Source organism: Maniola jurtina, chromosome 21 (genome assembly GCF_905333055.1).
Source record: "Maniola jurtina chromosome 21, ilManJurt1.1, whole genome shotgun sequence".
In the NCBI taxonomy this organism is placed as follows: domain Eukaryota; kingdom Metazoa; phylum Arthropoda; class Insecta; order Lepidoptera; family Nymphalidae; genus Maniola; species Maniola jurtina.
The window spans coordinates 8117762-8123784 of record NC_060049.1 but is presented as its reverse complement, the minus strand read 5'-3'; the positions used below and the strand labels follow the sequence as shown (position 1 = coordinate 8123784).

The 6023-nt window shown below is 36.6% G+C and overlaps 1 protein-coding gene across 1 annotated transcript in view; it reads right to left on the bottom strand.

Moving 5' to 3' along the window:
* Window positions 1–6023, bottom strand: part of LOC123876427 (ubiquitin-like protein 3) — a 191144-nt gene that overhangs the window by 173928 nt on the left and 11193 nt on the right. The window lies entirely within an intron of this gene.

Below are 6023 nucleotides of genomic sequence, written 5' to 3'. Positions count from 1 at the left end.
AATAGTTTTAAGATCTGTAAACTAACCCAAATTCGCAATAAAGATTATTGAATTGAATTGAACTACTTGGCTGATCATTGTTCTTTGTATTCTCTGATTTTTTTTCTCATTGATATGCCTAAAACTAGAGTTTACAGCGCCGTATTTTACCATAGAAAATGATTTAAGAAGACAACTTGCTTGAGCAACAAAACCAATCGCTCAAAACTTGTAGGAGAGGATTTCTGGTTTCAATCGATGTAGAACTGTCCAGTTAGTCAGGGTCAGCTGGCATGTTAATAAATTATTTAGGCGCAGCCCTCGCTTTTTGATGAGTCACCCATAGACAAATGACTTTGCATGACGTTGTCTGACGTCGTGGCCCCATGTCAATTAGTTCTATGTCGGATTTCATGCTCAGACAGACGGTTAGGCGGTCAATTTTCAGCATGTTTAAGTTTAGGTCGTTAGGTAGTTTAATATTAGGTCATGCCAGATTTCATGAAATCATAGAAAAACAGGGCTATACCTATTATAGCCCTGCCTGCCTTCCTATTATAGCTACCTGCGTCAAAATATGTACTAATGTTTGACCACCATTTGACACCTGAGACGTTTTCTAACTGTTGTGAGCTGTGGTATTATAAAAAAATAGTAGAGTTAATTTTTCAGGGATGTCCAAATGATTTTGTATTATATACTGAGGTTCTTCATAAGTTATTGTGAGATTTATAGTGTGGATTGTTATTAATATATAGATAACTACTTAGTTCCAAAGGATTATTACAGGGCCTTGAAGAAATTACGCAGGAATGAGAAAATGATTCTACAATGTCGTGGTTCCAAATCAATTGGCTTAGGATAGGCTTTCACAGTTTGGCAACCTGCCATATTGTGGAGTTATTAATTAGCCGTATAAAGGAGCTAGCACCATGTTTTCACCACATCTTACCATTATTACAATATGGTAACCTTAAGATTTAATGAAAACACGCGACGCCGTTGCATATAATATTGTACGACAAATCTATAGCCCATACATCATCATGATAAACCCATCGCCGGCCCATTACTGAGCACGGGCTTCCTCACAAAATAAGGGTAAGGCAAAGGGGTCTAAGATAAATTCACCCTAACCCTAAGCGCTACTTAAGCAGTAATCTAAAATGGCTCATCGTTCATAATAAAGGACGCTATAACTACTAACGGTCGGATCATATTGGAAAATATGGTTCCACCAATAAGTAATATGGAATAATCCGATTACCCCTCTACAATGAAACGCTCGCCGGCTTTACAAAACCATAGGGATCACGTCATATTGTACGCCGAGAGACGATGTATAGATGGCACATTGTGAACCAAAAATCAATCAAAATGTTGGCTTTGACCCATTGATTTTCTCCCCACTAAAACTTCAAGTTGATTGCAAGAGACAATGTAGTTTTTGCGATTGAGATTGCAATTTTTTACCCGACTACGGCAAAGCCAAAAGGAATGGTTATGATGTCTCTGTATGTATGTATCAGATTATGTATGTTTCACCTTAGCGCCTAATTTACTAGGCCGATTTTGATGAATGAGGTGTCAAAGGATTCGTTATCACTAAACCCATTTTTAGATTAGAAAATTTGGAAATATTTTTTTTTCTTTATTTCTTAGCCAGGAATTAAATCGATTTCTTGTAAGACTAAAGCGCAACACTTGCATCAAAATAGTCAGCAAAAATGATAATCATTTTTAGCCGCAAATTCACTTTCGGCTAAAATCAAAAGGCCTTTCCCCAATACCCTAAAAGGCAAAGTTTCGTGTTCTTTACCGAAAGTTTCGGTATGTGTTCGTTACATATAATATACGTATATGATATACATCAATTGAGTTTCCGACGTAAAAGTATGTTTGAGAGAGATAAACGGTCTCAACAAAGCCTTCTTTAGAGTAGGTACATCATTAGATTTTTCGTTGTGTAAATGTGGCGCATGATTCAGGTATCAATCCAAATTTAGTACAAGGTTGACTTGGAAAACATTCACTTCAATGTCGTTAACTCTTTTAAATCAAAATCATTTTTCAACATAGGTCTATTTTACGCCTTTTGATCGTCTTTGTTAGATTTGTAAGATGATATGAGTGGTGATAATTAATTACGTAAACTTAAAACTTAAGCTACGAGGGTTACAAACGCGCCCAGGTCTGAGAAGAGCCCACAACAAACTCAGCCGGGTATTCATTATTCGACGAATTATGCGGTAAAGACTATCTACAAGAAAATGAAATATCTAGTGCAAATGGAAGGTTCCATAAGCCATTTGCGAGATTAACCGCATGTGTCAACCCAAGGGCATGCAATCTCTACTGGATAAACTTTTGTCTTGGATTCTAATTTGATTTTTTTTTAATAAAAGAATATTAGCCATGTTAAATGACTAATATTTCCCTTTCCTCTCCAACTAAGCGTCAGGCTTGTGCTAGGAGTAGGTACGACAATAGTGCAATGGGCGGGGTTTGAACCGTCGACCTTTCGGTTTTCAGTCCACTCCTTTACCGGTTGAGCTATTGAGGCTCTGATTTGATTAATAACTAAGTACAACTAACAGAAATAAGAGAAGACAAAAAGATGATTAAATGGGCGGAAAATCTACTATTAACTTTGTTAATAAATGTTAATTGAATCCTAGCATATAAAAGAATTATTGATACAAAATATCAGTGTAGCTAGTAGCTACTCGATATAAGTGTTAGGACACCTCTATGGCTAATACTGAAATTGATATTAGTTACCAAAGGATACACGAAAGCTTCGACTTACATAGATACTCAATACACTTGTCACGTAGGATTTTGTTCAAATATATGCAACTAACACAATATATGGGAAATATTATTCATGAACGTCTAACAAAGCCCGTTTTAGCATATCTAGGCAGTTACACGAGACTTCTGAAGTGGAAAAGTGTCTTACGATTCCAATACGCATTATGTATATTCTATCTAGATTTAGAACAAGGTTAGCTTTGAAAGACTTCGCCTCAATGTCATCAGCTCCTTTGTTTATCGAATTGTATGAAATTCTTAACTGATTAAAAAAAACCTAGCACGTTCCTAATTTATTAATTAAAATAATACCACAGTTCACGGCAGTTAGGGAACTTCTAAAAAAACGTCTAGGCTTCGCGTCACTGGCAGGCGTCAAATGTTAATACACTTAACACATGTAGCCCTATTTTTAACCCCCGACCCAAAAAGAGGGGTGTTTTAAGTTTGACGTGTGTATCTGTCTGTGGCATCGTAGCTCCTAAAGTAATGAACCAATTTTATTTATTTTTTGTTTGAAAGGTGACTTGATCGAGAGTGTTCTTAGCTATAATCCAAGAAAATCGGTTCAGCCGTTTGAAAGTTATCAGCTCTTTTCTAGTTACTGTAACCTTACTTGTCGGGAGTGTTATAAATTTTTAATTTACACTTGTATGATTTACGCCATCAAAGCCTAATATTTCACACATCGTCGATTCAGAATCAAACCGAGAGTTCCCTCACTCTAGTTCACTCTTAATGTAATTGTTAATATTGCATTCATTTTAGCAACTTGTTTAAGAACTCTTTTTTAGGGTTCCTTATCCAAATGCTTCTGCTGCCCACCCGTTCTACTCACACTTGCCAATTTTTTAATAAAGTTTGGCTTGAGTAAAAGGAAGCAGTGATCTTCTGTAATGTTTAAAACGTCTGCCTACCTTCAATTTTTAGTTTTTTATCGGTCTGATTCACTGTTTCGTACTTCGAAGTACTTACATTTAATTTAATTTTAAATAAAAAATATCCCCGAGTTTAGCAAAGTTAAAAGGTAATTCGTTCCGACCTTTATAAAACTACCAATTACACTGAGCATCCTTTTAATTACGTAATTGGCTATACTATAAACTGGGATACCTTGTAATTTAAAAGCAGTTACAGTTAATTGCCCCTTTTAAAAAGCAATTTGAATTATTACATAAGTCAAATAAAACATCGCTTTTTAAGGGAAATTTTATTCTACATAGAAGCAGACGTTACTTTGCGGAAGTCCATGATATACAAAGAAAAGGTTAATTTGCTATAATCCGCTAAAAAGGCAAATCTGTATGGTACAACATGCAGCAAGCGACATTCACCACCCGCCCTCCCACTGCTAAGTATGCAGGAAAAGCCAGCTCACCAGAACACACCCGACGCATGTTTCGCTCCGACACCGGAGCATCCTCGGGAGAAGTAGACCTTACAATGCATAATTGAAAGGTTTAAAATATGTGTAGTTCCCGCGGAAGAAGTCGCGGTTTATAAGCTAGTCGCAATATAAACTAACTGAGGTACAACAATTTAAAGCATACATTCTGATTAAGTACTTACTTAAATGGTATTATTAAGTTAGATTTTTAACCCCCGACCAAAAAAGAGGGGTGTTATAAGTTTGACGTGTGTATCTGTCTCTGGCATCGTAGCTCGTAAACTAATGAACCGATTTTAATTTAGTTTTTTTGTTTGAAAGGTGGCTTGATCGAGAGTGTTCTTAGCTATAATCCAAGAAAATCGATCCAGCCGTTTGAAAGTTATCAGCTCTTTCTAATTACTGTAACCTTCACTTGTCGGAGGTGTTATAAATTTTTAATTTACACTTGTTACAATTATTTTACGGGTATCGGTTAGTATTTCCAATTATATTGTTAGCTACGTATGTAAGTACGATCCGGAACATATTTGCACGTTCGTGCTATGGAGGGGTGGGTGTAAACTAACAAGGGTGCAATGCTCGTATTAACGGCCCGTCAAAAACGTTACCCCCTAAGCCTAAGTTATGTGTTCTCTAATGCTATCGAACACTGGAACCCATTTGCTGACTACGCCGGATTCCACGTGGGGAAATTCTTTTTTCATCTGCCCTATCAATGGAATCACTCAGCATTGATTGTGAGAGTTCTTAGTCTATACTAGCATATGCCTGCGACTTCGCCCGCGTGGACTACACAAATTTTAGACCCCTGTTTTACCCCTTTAGGAATCGAATTTTCAAAAATCCTTCCTTAGCGGATGTCTACGTCATAATAGCTATCTGTATCTGTCCAGTTGTTTGAACTGTGCCGTGATAGATCAGTCAGTCAGTCAGGTTTTACAAAACGCTATTCGTATTCTCGAAAGATTATTTAAAGAAACGTGCCGAATTTTATTGAAATTAAGTAAGTACGTACTTAAGTTAATAGATTCTTTTGTGTTTTTTGTAAATATAAAATTTTATCTCTGCATGCTTATAAATTTTTTAAGAAATTAAATAGATATTATTTGTTTTAACGGTTAAGGAAAACACCGTGAGGAACCTACATGCCTGAGAGTTCTCCATAATTTTCTCAAAGGGTCACACCCCTTTGAAAAAAATTATGGAGTCTGCCAATCTGCACTTGGCCAGCTGCAAAGTGGCGGACGATGGCCAAAACCCTTCTCATTCTGAGAGGAAACTTAAGCTCAGTAATGAGTTGACGATGGGTTAATCATGATGATTATGAAATGACATACAAATTAACAAAGACGAGTTCAATCCCATGTTGAAAGCACATACATAAATGTTTAAGCATACTTAATACAAAATCAACATTTGGTCTTTAAAAATAGCTCATTTACATTTCAATGTAGAAAACAACGTAGAGCAAAGAGTTTCTTCAAATGCCTCATGTTTGTTCACATCCTTTTTTCTTGGATAGACGACGGACGAATTGCTCGGTGCTATATTAAAGTGTTTGCTAAGGGAAACCTTCTACAGAATGAGAGTTTCTCCCTAGAGAGGGGGCCCGCCCGCGCCTCCTCCACCTTGTGGCAAAGCAATAAATTGGCTGCTTTTTGAAAGACAATAGACGCGAATAGCAATTTTCAGAACGTGTGTACTAGCACCCCCTAAATGTTTCAAGAGACGCGTATTTTGATCGATTTAGAAAAGTACAGCAAGTATACATATAATAATATGTATGTTTCACACGTAAGCTTTATGGATATACCTACATACCTCATGATCAACCCATCGC